This window comes from Nerophis ophidion, linkage group LG15, assembly GCF_033978795.1.
Source record: "Nerophis ophidion isolate RoL-2023_Sa linkage group LG15, RoL_Noph_v1.0, whole genome shotgun sequence".
In the NCBI taxonomy this organism is placed as follows: Eukaryota; Metazoa; Chordata; class Actinopteri; order Syngnathiformes; family Syngnathidae; genus Nerophis; species Nerophis ophidion.
Genome location: NC_084625.1, coordinates 11,949,279 through 11,965,822, shown reverse-complemented (window position 1 = coordinate 11,965,822; position 16,544 = coordinate 11,949,279). Strand labels below are relative to the sequence as shown.

At 37.6% G+C, this 16,544-nt stretch overlaps 1 long non-coding RNA gene and 2 other non-coding genes across 4 annotated transcripts in view; 1 reads left to right on the top strand and 2 right to left on the bottom strand.

Annotated features, from left to right (window-relative positions):
- The window catches only part of LOC133569827 (uncharacterized), a 90,024-nt gene that overhangs the window by 34,099 nt on the left and 39,381 nt on the right, over nucleotides 1–16,544 (bottom strand). The window lies entirely within an intron of this gene.
- trnag-ucc (transfer RNA glycine (anticodon UCC)) lies at nucleotides 7,763–7,834 on the bottom strand. Its single transcript has one exon. It is a non-coding gene; the product is annotated as a tRNA-Gly (tRNA).
- trnag-ucc (transfer RNA glycine (anticodon UCC)) lies at nucleotides 8,069–8,140 on the top strand. The gene has a single exon. It is a non-coding gene; the product is annotated as a tRNA-Gly (tRNA).

Here is a 16,544-nt window from a genome sequence, read left to right as displayed (position 1 = left end):
CTTTTTATCCGTCATCAACACACCAGGATTCTGTCCCATCAGCCAGCCAGACTTAAATAGAAGAACAAAAGTCATCAGCTCTATGGAAGAGGAAGAAAGATAGCAACTACTGGAGAAACAGGCAATATTGAAGAGGACAATCTTTGAAGGAAAAAAAACAAACAAAAAAAAAAGACTTTAGAATCTACTCCATGCGTCCAAGGTCAGTATGTTCTCAACAAAGCAGTTGCAGTGCTTTGCTTTTTTTTTTTTACTTTTCGCACTGCGTCTAAATTCACAGAGTGATTTTTTTTTAACGCTTTCGCTTGATTTTCTCGGCCCCCGATTTTTGGTGCAAACTCACTCCCGGCACACCTCAGACCACAAGTTGATCTCATTAGACCAGGGGTGTCAAACTCATTTTAGATCGGCACGATAACTTTAAAATAAAGGACAACTTCAGATTGTTTTCTGTGTTTAAAAAAAAATCAAGCACATTTTGAAATCGTACTAATCATAATGTTGTTGTTTTTTTGTTTGTTGTTTTTTACAATTACCTGTTGCGGTTAATAGTATATCTACTTTATTTGTCGTTATTTATATTTTCAGAATAAATGATGTGATACTGTTCATCAATCAACGTATTGGTGTTCATTTTCTATCCATTAAGATCAGGGGTCCCCAAACTTTTTGACTCGGGGGCCACATTGGGTTAAAAAAATTTAGACGGGGGCCGGGCTGTAAAAAATATATATTAGGTCAGGAAATAACACAGAAGCTAATTCATCCCTACAAGCCTGTTTCGCAGGTTTCCCTGCTCTTCAGGGGATTTTACTCTGTATACATCCTAGAGATGAGCGGTTTGTGGTCTCATCTGCGGAGTCCGCGGATAAACCGCGGGTCGGGCGGGTGACATGACGAAAAAATAGATTTTGATTAGATTCGGGCGTGCTATGAAGCCATTGGCTTTGTCGCCTTCTACAGCATGTACGTGCGTTGGTAAGGTGGGCGGGGTTGGGGGAGGCGGGGGTGTAAAATATATTCAGGAAGTGTCACGGATACAAATGATTCTGGGTATTTGTTGTGTTGCGTTTATGTTGTGTTACTGTGATGATGTTCTCCCGAAATGTGTTTGTCAATCTTGTTTGGTGTGGCTTCACAGCGTGGCGCATATTAGTAAGAGTGTTAAAATTGTTTACATCACAACCATCAGTGTACTCTGTATCACCCAGTATGCCTTTCAATCTTGTACGTGTGATTGCGGAAGCTGCACACATCATGTTGCCGGACTAACAATCGGTTTGTGCATGTTGTTGAAGGTGTCAAAGGCAATGTTTTCACAATACGCCCATATTCTTGTCGTCAAGATGAACGCCATTGGATATCCGTTAGAACGTTAGCAGTTCCAATCGTCTTCATTACTCTGTGAAACGTATTTGAATAGCTCTGTGAGTGGTAAAGGCGGCCGACCTCTGATGTATTTCAGCGGGCGGTTGCGGTTCGGATAAAATGTTGGTTCAGGTGGACGGCGGGTGGATGACGACTTTGGTGATTTTATCATAAAATCCCCTGAAGAGCAGGGAAATCTGCAAAACAGGCTTGTAGGGATGAAATAGTCTCTACTTTTTCCTGACCTAAAGTATATTCCGTTCTACGGGTAAACCAAAGTAACCTCGTTTATATACATACATATATATATGTATCTTTATTATTCTGATTGAAACTTTTATTAGTAGATTGCACAGTACAGTAAATATTCCGTACAATCAACCACTAAATGGTAACACCTGAATACGTTTTTCAACTTGTTTAAGTCGGGTCCACGTTAATCACGTAAATGAGCGGAATGATGTCACGGGAAAATGCATTTTTAAACAATTAGATTTGCCTGGGCGGCTAGGAGACACCGAGAGTAACAAGAAGTATAAAATGGATTAGAAAGGACAGATTTAAAAAAAAATTAAATACAGAAATAAAATTCAAATTCAAATGTTTTAACTTGGGACCGCCAGCGTCCAAAATCCGGCCGGCGGGCCGTAGTTTGGGGACCACTGATCAAGATAAAGAAATATAGGATGTCATTTATGTAGTTTGATCATTTTAGGGACGGCGTGGCGCAGTGGGAGAGTTGCCGTGCGCAACCCGAGGGTCCCTGGTTCAAATCCCACCTAGTACCAACCTCGTCACGTCCGTTGTGTCCTGAGCAAGACACTTCACCCTTGCTCCTGATGGGTGCTGGTTGGCGCCTTGCATGGCAGCTCCCTCCATCAGTGTGTGAATGTGTGTGTGAATGGGTAAATGTGGAAGTAGTGTCAAAGCGCTTTGAGTACTTTGAAGGTAGAAAAGCGCTATACAAGTACAACCCATTATCATTTTCCTCGACTGATGTGCGAACATCATGTGGTTTATTTTGTACATATGTAGCATCGTCTACAAAGATACAAAGAATTGCTATTGCGACATCCAGTGGACACATTTAGAACAGCGGTTTCTTTCATTCAACAATTTTAGGTTCATTTTTATACTTAGCAAACACACCCCGTGGGCCGGATAAAACTTGTTCCCGGGCCTGATCCGGCCCTCGGGCCGTAGGTTTGACACCCCTGAATTAGTACAATAATATGCCTTCACCATCTTTCCTACGCCAACTGTCTTTACACTTTCCCATGTGTTTTAGGGAATACACCCTGCTAGGGCTGGGCGATACGGGCTTTTATTAATATCTCGATATTTTGGGGCCATGTCACGATACACGATATATATCGCGATATTTTGCCTTAGCCTTGAATGAACACTTGATGCATGTAATCACAGCAGTATGATGATTCTATGTGTCTACATTAAAACATTCTTCTTCATACTGCATTTATTTATGCTCATTTTAAACTTACATGCAAAGAGGGAAATAACAGCTAAGTCAATTTAGCAAAAGTGATTAAGCAGTGGCACAAACATTAATGTAATTTCAAAACAGAAAAAGCAATATTGTTTTAAAACAAGCTACGAGTGCACTTTTGTGCATGATGTCACTAAGATGACATACAAACCCCAATTCCATATGAATTGGGAAATTGTGTTAGACGTAAATATAAACGGAATACAATGATTTGCAAATCCTTTTCAACCCATATTCAGTTGAATGCACTAAAAAAGACAAGATATTGGATGTTCAAACTCATATTATTTTTCTTTTTTTTTGCAAATAAAAATTAACTTAGAATTTCATGGCTGCAACACGTGCCAAAGTAGTTGGGAAAGGGCATGTTCACCACTGTGTTACATCACCTTTTCTTTTAACAACACTCAATAAACGTTTGGGAACTGAGGAAACAAATTGTTGAAGCTTTGAAAGTGGAATTCTTTCCCGTTCTTGTTTTATGTAGAGCTTCAGTCGTTCAACAGTCCGGGGTCCCCGCTGTCGTATTTTACGCTTCATTATGCGCCACACATTTATTGATGGGAGACAGGTCTTCTGGACTGCAGGCGGGCCAGGAAAGTAACCACACTCTTTTTTTTACGACGCCACGCTGTTGTAACACGTGCTGAATGTGGCTTGGCATTGTCTTGATGAAATAAGCAGGGGCGTCCATGAAAAAGACCGTGCTTAGATGGCAGCATATGTTGCTCCAAAACCTGTATGTACCTTTCAGCATTAATGGTGCCTTCACAGATGTGTAAATTACCCATGCCTTGGCACTAATGCACCCCCATACCATCACAGGTGCTAGATTTTGAACTTTGCATCGATAACAGTCTGGATGGTCCGCTTCTCCTGTGGTTTGGTTGATACGATGTCAAATATTTCCCCCAAAAAATTAAAATGTGGGCTCGTCAGACCACAGAAGACTTTCCCACTTTGCATCAGTCCATCTTGGATGATCTCGGGCCCAGAGAAGCTGGCGGCGTTTCTGGATGTTGTTGATAAATGGCTTTCGCTTTGCATAGTAGAGTTTTAACTTGCACTTACAGATATACTGACAAACTGTATTTAGTGACAGTGGTTCTCGGAAGTGTTCCTGAGCCCATGTGGTGATATCCTTTAGAGATTGATGTCGGTTTTTGATACAGTGCCGTCTGAGAGAATGAAGGTCACGGTCATTCAATGTTGGTTTCCGGTCATGCCGCTTACGTGGAATGATTTCTCCAGATTCTCTGAACCTTACATGATATTATGGACCGTAGATGTTGAAATCCCTACATTTCTTGCAATTGCACTTTGAGAAATGTTGTTCTTAAACTGTTTGACTATTTGCTCACGCAGTTGTGGACAAAGGGGTGTACCTCGCCCCATCCTTTCTTGTGAAAGACTGAGCATTTTTTTAGGAAGCTGTTTTCATACCCAATCATGGCACCCACCTGTTCCCAATTAACCTGTTCCAAATAAGTGTGTGATGAGCATTCCTCAACTTTATCAGTGCTTATTGCCACCTTTCCCAACTTCTTTGTCACATGTTGCTGGCATCAAATCCTAAAGTTATTGAATATTTGCAACAACAAAAAAATGTTTATCAGTTTAAACATCAAATATGTTGTCTTTGTAGCATATTCAACTGAATATGGGTTGAAAATGATTTGCAAATCATTGTATTCCGTTTATATTTACATCCAACACAATTCCCCAACTCATATGGAAACGGGGTTTGTAAATCAAATATGCAAAGTACGAATGATCATCACATGAACTACGTAACCCATAAGTTACAACACCCGCGATACATTGAGCATATCGATATATCGCCCAGCCCTACATCCCGCCGCAACACGGGCATCAGCTTTGTGTGACTTTCGCTAATGATAACAATTTTCTATCATGACTGCAAATTGTTCCTTGCTTCTCTGAGACCGTGTTTGTGTATCTGCATGCACTGTTTTCTTATTATACGTGTGCGGACACTTTCTGTTCAACCGCTAACAGTAACAAAAGCTAAATTGGTGGTGTTATTTTTTTTTTTTTTGCTTTTGAAAAATGAAACTGTGAGGTTGCAAACAGCCCAAAGGGAATCATCTCCCATTGGGTGAATAATGCATGAATTATTTATACTTTTAATAACTCATGAGTCACTCTGGAAAGGTTATCGTCACAAAGCACATGCAGGATCTGGGCCACAAGGCTGAAACGTGCATACAAATGCATTTCGGGTAACGTTTGTTGCACATTACGTTACCTGGGTTTTCGAAGCACCGTTTACACTGAGCACCAAATCTGATCTTTTTGCCCTCAGGTGACGCAGACCGGATATTTTTGGTCAGTCTCAACCAGGTGTGTTGACCCGCAAAATATTGTCAGAAAAAACTCCATGACTGTGGCAGTGTAAGAAAAAAGTGAAGCGATTTATATTTATATAGCCCTTTTCTCTAGTGACTCAAAGCGCTTTTATATCGTGAAACCCAATATCTAAGTTACAATTAAACCAGAGTGGGTGGCACTGGGAGCAGGTGGGTAAAGTGTCTTGCCCAAGGACACAACGGCAGAAGCTGGGATCGAACCTGGAACCCTCAAGTTGCTGGCAGGGCCACTCTACCAACTGAGCCATACCGCAATAAAAGCATAGAATCAGAATGTAATAAGAAAAAGCTGACATTTTCAAACTAATAATAACAATAATATACTTAGTCAGCTATAACATAAAGCTGTTTTTAGCATTTTTTATTTTTAGAGAAAAAAGAAATCTATACATACTTTTCCAAATGCGGCTCTCAAAGGAAAAAGTTTAGACACCCCTGATTTAAAATATTAAAAGCTCTTAAAATTAAATTCAATCAAATAACAATGAACAAAGTTGGTTTGTTGGTTCAAAAAATGATAACGAATACTAACTTATCAATTAATTAATTTGAAAAATTACAGTAACAATAATAAACACTGTTAAATGTGTAAATGAACATTTTTGTAAAGGCAGAATTTTTGACACTCAGTTATGCAATTGTGAATAAGTGAAGTGAATTATATTTATATAACCGTTTTCTCTAGTGACTCAAAGCGCTTTTATATCGTGAAACCCAATATCTAAGTTACATTTAAACCAGAGTGGGTGGCACTGGGAGCAGGTGGGTAAAGTGTCTTGCCCAAGGACACAATGGCAGAAGCTGGGATCGAACCTGGAACACTCAAGTTGCTGGCAGGGCCACTCGACCAAACGAGCCACACCACCCCGATAATAGCAATAACAGCATGGAATCAGAATTTAATAAGAAAAAAGCTGACATTTTCAAACTAATAATAACAATAATATATTTGGTCACCTGTAACATAAAGCTGTTTTTAGCATTTTTCATTTTTAGAAAAAAATTAAATCTATACATACTTTTCCAAATGCGGCTCTCAATGGAAAAAGTTTATTAAAAGCTCTTAAAATTAAATTCAATCAAATAACAATGAACAAAGTTAGTTTGTTGGTTCAAAAAATGATAACGAATACTAACTTATCAATGAATTAATTAGAAAAATTACAGCAACAATAATAAACACTGTTAAATGTGTAAATGAACATTAATATTTCTGTAAAGGCAGAATTTTTGACACTCAGTTATGCAATTGTGAATAAGTGAAGTGAATTATATTTATATAGCGCTTTTCTCTAGTGACTCAAAGCGCTTTACATAGTGAAACCCAATATCTAAGTTACATTTAAACCAGAGTGGGTGGCACAGGGAGCAGGTGGGTAAAGTGTCTTGCCCAAGGACACAACAGCAGAAGCTGGGATCGAACCTGGAACCCTCAAGTTGCTGGCAGGGTCACTCGACCAACCGAGCCACACCGCCCCGATAATAGCAATAACAGCATGGAATCAGAATTTAATAAGAAAAAAGCTGACATTTTCAAACTAATAATAACAATAATATACTTAGTCACCTAAAACATAAAGCTGTTTTTAGTATTTTTTATTTTTAGAGAAAAAAAAATCTATACATACTGCCCCGATAACAGCAATAACAGCATAGAATCAGAATGCAATAAGAAAAAGCTGACATTTTCCAATTAATAATAACAAAAATATACTTAGTCATCTATAGCACAAAAATGTTTTTAGCATTTTTTTTTTTTTAATTTATGAAAAAAAATCTATAAATGGCCATGGCATACTTTTCCAAATGCGGCTCTCAATGGAAATGCTGTAATAAATTAAGTATGATGAGTTGACTTGAAACTGTTTAATGTTGCACTTTTTATATGTAGAAGAAAAGCTATTATTTATTATTTAATCAAAGCAACAATTTGAGGCAGTTTAATGTGGATTAACATGGGCAGAATTATTACAGTGTTTCCAATATTAAAAGGATAAAGCCATTGTTTACAAATTTGGTAAATAAAGAACTCGAAAATGTATATTTTTTTGTTTTCTTACTGTACCGAAAATGAACCGAACCGTGACCTCTAAACCGACATTTTTGTGTACCGTTACACCCCAACTGCACGCTGCAAAGTGTCTTTAAAAAAAGGCAAAAGCAAAAACTTATTCCGTCATCTAAAACCGGAGCCTCTAGCCGAGCGCAGGAAATACGACGATTTACGAGGCGAACAAGACCGCAACAACAACAACAAACAAGGCATGTATACAACAAGGCACGTATAATGGAGAACCATTATAGGAGTTGATTGATTGATTGAAAAATCAATCAATCAATCAACGTTCATTTATATAGCCCTAATTAAATCACAAGTGCCTCAAAGGGCTGCACAAGCCACAACGGTATCCTCGGTTCAGAGCCCACAAAAGGGCAAGGAAAAACTCACAACCCAGTGGGACATCAATGTGGATGACTTATTTATTCATTAAAACCATGCATTGGCCGGGAATCGAACCCGGGTCAACTGCTTGGAAGGCAGCTATGCTAACCACTATACCACCAATGCCACAAAACCTGCAGGTTATCCACTTACTGAAACTATAGATGTCACCATGTTGCATAAAATTAAACAAAATTGGCCGATAAAACTAATTTTGATTCTGATGTATAAAACTACTTTTTTTTTTGGTTTTGCACTTTATTCATCTCAGTGATGGAGATTATTATTCATTAGCATGCAATGTAAATACATTTTTGTTAACAGAAGTACGTTATTTATGACAAAAGTAGCACTTCCCAGGCATTGGTGGTATAGTGGTTAGTATAGCTGCCTTCCAAGCAGTTGACCCGGGTTCAATTCCCGGCCAATGCATGGCTTGAATTATATACCAGGTTGATTAACGTGGACCCCGACTAAAACAAGTTGAAAAACTTATTTGGGTGTTACCATTTAGTGGTCAATTGTACGAAATATGTACTGCACTGTGCAATCTACTAAATACAAGTTTCAATCCATCAATTATTTATTTTTTTGCCATTGCTCAAAACAAAAAATAATGACAAAAAAGTCCATGTTATAATGAATTATTTTCAAAGCTCCAATGAGTTCAAAAATGTCACTTTAAAATGTTTTATGTGGTAAATATTGCATTTATTGTGCAGTTGCCATATGACAAAAGAGCATAAAACAAACAAAAGAATAGTTAAAACGTAAAATCAACAGATATATCTGAAGTTGATCTCGTAACTTAAGTGTTGAAAGTTTAAAAAACCCCTAATAAAAATGTATCACTTTCTGAGTGGGGCCCCTTTTGGATCCCAAATATATTTAGTGGTATTTTATTTATCTTTTCACTGTGATTACTCAAAAATAATAAAGAATTAAATTCAATGGTGTCCTGCATTATTGACCTTTGAGGGCTCTAATTACTAAATACTGCATATTTCAGTTTTACTATTAAAAAAAACAAAGATGTTTTTGACAGAAATGCCATAAAACCTTTTTTTTTAAAGTTGATATACAGATTTACTGTAAGCATTAGATAAAAAATAATAATAAAATTTGACTTATTTTTAACTTTTTATTAACTGAGACCCTTTATGGTCCCCGGGACCCCTAAAGGTAAAACAATTTTTTAAAATCCATATATTTTGTTAAGGTTTGAAAATGAAAAATATCAAAATGCCCCCGCATGCTTTAATTTTTCCGTGTGTGGCCCTCCGTGGAAAAAGTTTAGACACCCCTGATTTACGGAATTTCCTTTGTTTATACTTTTTTTTTTTCAAACTGCGCATGTAAGTGTTGTGGAGGCCACTTTGGAGCCACATTGGGACCACACATGGGCTTTGTTATCAAACCAGTTTTTTTGGGGGGGTCAAAAAATAAGTTTATCACAGGTGTGGTTCATATGGGCCGCGGCTGGACTCAGTTGTAATACACGTCTTCACCACCGGTGGCAGTAATGACAATATCAAACAAACAGAAGAAGTCTGGAGCTAAAGGCAAATACGTTTTTTTTACGCAAAAATGAAGACCAAAGTGTTGGAGCTATACGTTTATTTGCACTTAAATTTTATTGAAAAACATTCATAATTAATTTAGTTTATTTAATTTAGCACAACATAATTTTAAGTATATTTATTTTTCTTAACAGTACACTCTTTTTTTATATATTAGCCTGACCTACGATTAAGGTTTATGTTTTAATAATATTTTTTGTGATTAACACATACTTTCATATAATTTGACAAAGTTGTATACTGTAAGTAAGTGAGATATAATTATTGAATAAGATCAAAATCAATAGTAAAATGACAAATTCAGTGTTAATATTTAAGTGGGCCCCGGAGCCCCTCTGTAGTGGAACTATTGGGCCCCGGGATTAAAAAGATGTGTGGACGAAGGAAGGGTGAGACATTGGAGCAGAGGCGAGAGAGCGAGGTTGGCTAGACTCGAAACTGCTAATGTGGAACTTGGAGAGAAGTTATATCGACATAAATGGACTGCTTGTCCAACTAAACCGGGAAAAAAAATGTTCCCGGCCAGCTGGACAAAACGCACAACTGTCCATCGAACGAGTCACATTTGAAATATTGATTGTGATACACCCAGCACGTCATGCGTGTTTTTAAAACTACAGTACACATGCTGTTGAGCTAGCTGTGTACAAACTAAACATGAAATACGGGCAAATATTTTACAGATACATTAATATGATTGTTCGTGTTTTTCAGTCAGTACAAATTGGGGTTTTATCGCATTATAAACTAACATGTTTTGTGCTGCCGTTGAAGCTAGCTTATCGCTTACTGTAGCTAGCTGTTTTACAGCTAATACCGAAGCATTGTTACTACGCTAGAAAAAGATATCTTCAGTGTTTTACTCCTGCAATAACAATATCGCTAAAGGTAGCTTATCCCTTTCCGTCGCTAGCATTTATGGCTAAAACCGAAGCAACGTTACTACGCTAGAAAAATAATTCCTCAGTGTTCACTTTTACAATACAAATGTCGCTAAAGCTAGCTTATCTCTTTCCGTCGCTGGCTTTTACGGCTAATACCGAAGCCACAATACTACACTAGAAACAATAGTTCCTCAGTGTTCGCACTTACAATAACAATGTCGCTAAAGCTAGCTTATCTCTTTCCATCCCTAACTTTTACGGCTAATACCGAAGCGACATTACTACACTAGAAAAAATAGTTCCTCAGTGTTCACTATTACAATACCAATGTCGCCAAAGCTAGCTTATCACTTTCCGTCTCTAGCTTTTATGGCTAATACCGAAGCAACTTTACTAAGCTAGAAAAATAGTTCCTCAGCGTTCACTCTTACGATACCAGTGTCGCTAAAGCTAGCTTATCTCTTTCCATTGCTAGCTTTTACGGCTAATAACAAAGCGACATTACTACGCTAGAAAAATATTTCCTCAGTGTTCACTCGTACAATACAAATGTCGCTAAAGCTAGCTTATCTCTTTCCGTCGCTAGCTTTTACGGCTAATAACAAAGCGACGTTAGTACGCTAGAAAAATAATTCCTCAGTGTTCACTCTTACAATGTAAATGTTGCTAAAGCTAGCTTATCTCTTTCCGTCGCTAGCTTTTACGGCTAATAACAAAGCGACGTTACTACGCTAGAAAAATAATTCCTCAGTGTTCACTCTTACAATAAAAATGTTGCTAAAGCTAGCTTATCTCGTTCCGTCGCTATCTTTTACGGCTAATACCGAAGAGACGTTAGTACGCTGGAAAAATACTTCCTCAGTGTTCACTCTTTCAATACAAAGGTCGCTGAAACTAGCTTATCGCTTTCCGTCGCTAGCTTTTACGGCTAATACCGAAGCGACAATACTATACTAGAAAAAATAGTTCCTCAGTGTTCGCTCTTACAATTAACAATGTCGCTAAAGCTAGCTTATCTCTTTCCGTCCCTAGCTTTTACGGCTAATACCGAAGCGACAATACTATACTAGAAAAAATAGTTCCTCAGTGTTCGCTCTTACAATTAACAATGTCGCTAAAGCTAGCTTATCTCTTTCCGTCCCTAGCTTTTACGGCTAATACCGAAGCGACAATACTACACTAGATAAAAATAGTTCCTCAGTGTTCACTCTTACAATACAAATGTAGCCAAAGCTAGCTTATCACTTTCCGTCGCTAGCTTTTACGGCTAATACCGAAGCAACTTTACTAAGCTAGAAAAAATAGTTCCTCAGTGTTCACTCTTTCAATACCAATGTTGCTAAAGCTAGCTTATCTCTTTCCGTCGCTAGCATTTACGGCTAATATCGAAGCGACGTTACTACGCTAAAAAAAGAGTTTCTCAGTGTTCACTTTTTCAATACCAATGTTGTTAAAGCTAGCTTATCTCTTTACATAGCCTGCTGTTACGGCTAATACCCAAGCAATGTTAATACACTGCCAAAATATTACCTTAGTTTTTTGATTGATTGAGACTTTTATTAGTAAATTGCACAGTACAGTACATATTCCGCACAATTCACCACTAAATGGTAATAAGTTTTTCAACTTGTTTAAGTCGGGGTCCACGTTAATCAATTCATGGTAAAGATCAAAGTGTTCACTCTTACAATACCAATGTCGCTAAAGCTAGCTTATCTCTTTCCAGTGCTAGCTTTTACGGCTAATACCAAAGTGACTTTATTACGGTAGAAAAAGAGTTCCTCAGTGTTCACTATTACAATAAAAATGTCGCTAAAGCTCGGTTATTATACAGGTTAGGGAACGTAAATGAAACATTGTTGACGGTTTTTGAATGCATTTTAAAAGTGATTTAGAGGTAGAATTGATTGCTCCCCTTAGCTACATTGATAGCCACCTAGATCAAATCCATGTTTACAAGTTAGACTCCAAATAAAACCAAAACATTTTGTCTTTTCGCAGTTCCCCCTTTCAGAAAACCTGGTCTAAACGGTCAGCTGGGACAAAAAAAAAAATCAGATTTGGACCAAATCAGATCACTTGCCAACCTTTACACCTCCGAATTCGGGAGATGGTGCTGCAAGGGTTTCTGGGTATTTGTTCTGTTGTGTTTATGTTGTGTTACCGTGTGGATGTTCTCCCGAAATGTGTTTATCATTCTTGTTTGGTGTGGGTTCACAGTGTGGCGCGTATTTGTAACAGTGTTAAAGTTGTGTATACGACCACCCTCAGTGTGACCTGTATGGCTTTTGACCAAGTATGCCTTGCATTCACTTTAAAACCGCATATATTATGTGAATGAGTCGACACGTTGATTGTATGTATGGAGGAAAAGTGGACAAAAAACGATAATTCGGGAGAATGGTTACCCTGGGAGATTTTCGGGAGGGGCACAGAAATTCGGGAGTCTCCCGGAAAAATCGGAAGGGTTGTCAAGTATACTTTGGATGTATCGAAGGCTGAAAAGAGCAGAGTAGATTGCAGAAAGTCCTAAAACTGGGCAAAGAAATGTGCCAGGCCTCATTAAAAAGAGGACGAGGGAGGGGGGCAACTTTGCACGGTGTTCCCAATCTCCCATCGTCAACGAAAGACCTTGAAGGCAACGCCGGGCAGAAACGGCGGCGCCATGGCGAATTGCCCGCGGCAATCGAAGCTAAACACCATCCAAGCAAAGTTTTATCGTGCGGAATTTCATGAATCCCCCCCCGCCCCCCAGGAGGGGAACAAAAGTGTACAGTCCTGACAAAGACCGGGTCTGTCATGTGGCGGGACACTCCGTTTCCCCCCCCCTGCCAGCTGCTCAAAAAAAAGGGTTGCCGCGTGGAATCATGAGACATGGCCGACACAAACAGAAAGATTGTTGCTCTGCCATAAGAAAATGTTTGTACTTTGGCTTTCGGTGCACACAAAAAAAAGGTACGGGGCACGCACACAAAGATACTCATCAGGTGTCGGAGTGTCACAGACCTGAGTCACGCTGACTCAGGAAAGAAAGAAAAGACTTAAAATAAAATTTTGGGTACAAATTGGGTCGATGCTGTTGTCGTGAGCGGTCCGTCGAGTTGCCTGGTCGCTATGGTTACAGCATCAGCATCACTGACCAGCGATGGCTCACGTGTCAACAGACGTCACACGCGACTGGAGGTTTAAGGGAGGACTTGCTGCTGACTCACACTCACACCAATTCTTTTTCCTGTTCTGTGTGAAAGGCACCGAGACGGATTGACTCGACCCACTTTTCAGCTTTGAAGGTACAGTCTCTTGTTTGTGTGGCTAATTGCTTCCCAAGGCCTGACGAATTGCCGGACAGAAGGATAATTACAACAAAAAAACAAAAAAAATCTAATATTTTCATAATATTCCGACCTTCTGATGAAATATTTGAACATAATTAGAGCCTTTGAGACATGAAATACTAGGGCTGGGTGATATGGCCTTTTATTGATGTCTCGATATTTTTATGCCATATCGCGATACACGATATATATCGCGATATTTTGCCTTAGCCTTGAATGAACACTTGATGCATATAATCACAGCAGTATGATGATTCTATGTGTCTACATTAAAACATTCTTCTTCATACTGCATTAAAATATGCTCATTTTAAACTTTCATACAGAGAAGGAAACCACAACTAAGTCAATTGACCCAAACTGTACTTATTAAACAGTTATTAAGCAGTGGCACAAACATTCATGTCATTTCCAAAACAGAGAGTGCAAGATTGTCAGAGACATTTTAAAACAAATAAAGTGCACTTTTGTGCATGATGTCACCAAGATGACATATCAAAACAACATTAAAGTGCACTTTTTGTACAGAACGCCACTACAATAGTTACAAACAAATAAAGTGCACTTTTGTGCATGATGCCACCAAGATGATATATCAAAAAAACACTAAATTAAAGTGTGGTTTTTGTACATAACGCCACTACAATAGTTAAAAACAAATAAGGTGCACTTTTGTGCATGATGTCACCAAGATGACATATCAAAACAACGCTAAATTAAAGTGCACTTTTTGTACAGAACGCCACTACAATAGTTAAAAACAAATAAAGTGCACTTTTGTGCATGATGTCACCAAGATGACATATCAAAACAACACTAAATTAAAGTGCACTTTTTGTACAGAACGCCACTACAATAGTTAAAAACAAATAAAGTGGACTTTTGTGCATGATGTCACCAAGATTACATATTAAAACAACACTAAATTAAAGTGCACTTTTTGTACAGAACGCCACTACAATAGTTAAAAACAAATAAGGTGCACTTTTGTGCATGATGTCACTAAGATGACATCAAAACAACACTAAATTAAAGTGCACTTTTTGTACAGAACGCCACTACAATAGTTAAAAACAAATAAGGTGCACTTTTGTGCATGATGTCACCAAGATGACATATCAAAACAACACTAAATTAAAGTGCACTTTTTGTACAGAACGCCACTACAATAGTTAAAAACAAATTAAGTGCACTTTTGCGCATGATGTCACCAAGATGACATATCAAAACAACACTAAATTAAAGTGCACTTTTTGTACAGAACACCACTACAATAGTTTAAAACAAATAAAGTGCACTTTTGTGCATGATGTCACCAAGATGACATATCAAAACAACACTAAATTAAAGTGCACTTTTTGTACAGAACGCTACTACAATGGATTGAAACAAATAAAGTGCACTTTTGTGCATGATGTCACCAAGATGACATATCAAAACAACACTAAATTAAAGTGCACTTTTTGTACAGAACGCTACTACAATATATTGAAACAAATAAAGTGCACTTTTGTGCATGATGTCACCAAGATGACATATCAAAACAACACTAAATTAAAGTGCACTTTTTGTACAGAACGCCACTACAATAGTTAAAAACTAATAAAGTGCACTTTTGTGCATGATTTCACCAAGATGACATATCAAAACAACACTAAATTAAAGTGCACTTTTTGTACAGAACGCTACTACAATAGTTAAAAACTAATAAGGTGCACTTTTGTGCATGATGTCACCAACATGACGTATCAAAACAGCACTAAATTAAAGTGCACTTTTTGTACAGAACGCCACTACAATAGTTAAAAACAAATAAGGTGCATTTTTTTGCATGATGTCACCAAGGTGACATATCAAAACAACACTAAATTAAAGTGCACTTTTTGTACAGAACGCCACTACAATAGTTAAAAACTAATAAGGTGCACTTCTGTGCATGATGTCACCAAGATGACATATCAAAACAACACTAAATTAAAGTGCACTTTTTGTACAGAACGCCACTACAATAGTTAAAAACAAATAAGGTGCATTTTTTTGCATGATGTCACCAAGGTGACATATCAAAACAACACTAAATTAAAGTGCACTTTTTGTACAGAACGCCACTACAATAGTTAAAAACTAATAAGGTGCACTTCTGTGCTGATGTCACCAAGATGACATATCAAAACAACACTAAATTAAAGTGCACTTTTTGTACAGAACGCCACTACAATAGTTAAAAACAAATAAGGTGCACTTTTGTGCATGTCACCAAGATGACATATCAAAACAACACTAAATTAAAGTGCACTTTTTGTACAGAACGCTACAACAATAGTTAAAAACAAATAAAGTGCACTTTTGTGCATGTCACCAAGATGACATATCAAAACCACACTAAATTAAAGTGGAATTTTTTTACAGAACACCACTACAATAGTTTAAAACAAATAAAGTGCACTTTTGTGCATGATGTCACCAAGATGACATATCAAAACAACACTAAATTAAAGTGCACTTTTTCTACAGAACGCTACTACAATGGATTGAAACAAATAAAGTGCACTTTTGTGCATGATGTCACCAAGATGACATATCAAAACAACACTAAATTAAAGTGCACTTTTTGTACAGAACACCACTACAATAGTTTAAAACAAATAAAGTGCGCTTTTGTGCATGATGTCACCAAGATGACATATCAAAACAACACTAAATTAAAGTGCACTTTTTGTACAGAACGCTACTACAACGGATTGAAACAAATAAAGTGCACTTTTGTGCATGATGTCACCAAGATGACATATCAAAACAACACTAAATTAAAGTGCACTTTTTGTACAGAACACCACTACAATAGTTTAAAACAAATAAAGTGCACTTTTGTGCATGATGTCACCAAGATGACATATCAAAACAACACTAAATTAAAGTGCACTTTTTGTACAGAACGCCACTACAATAGTTAAAAACTAATAAAGTGCACTTTTGTGCATTATGTCACCAAGATGACATATCAAAACAACACTAAATTAAAGTGCACTTTTTGTAC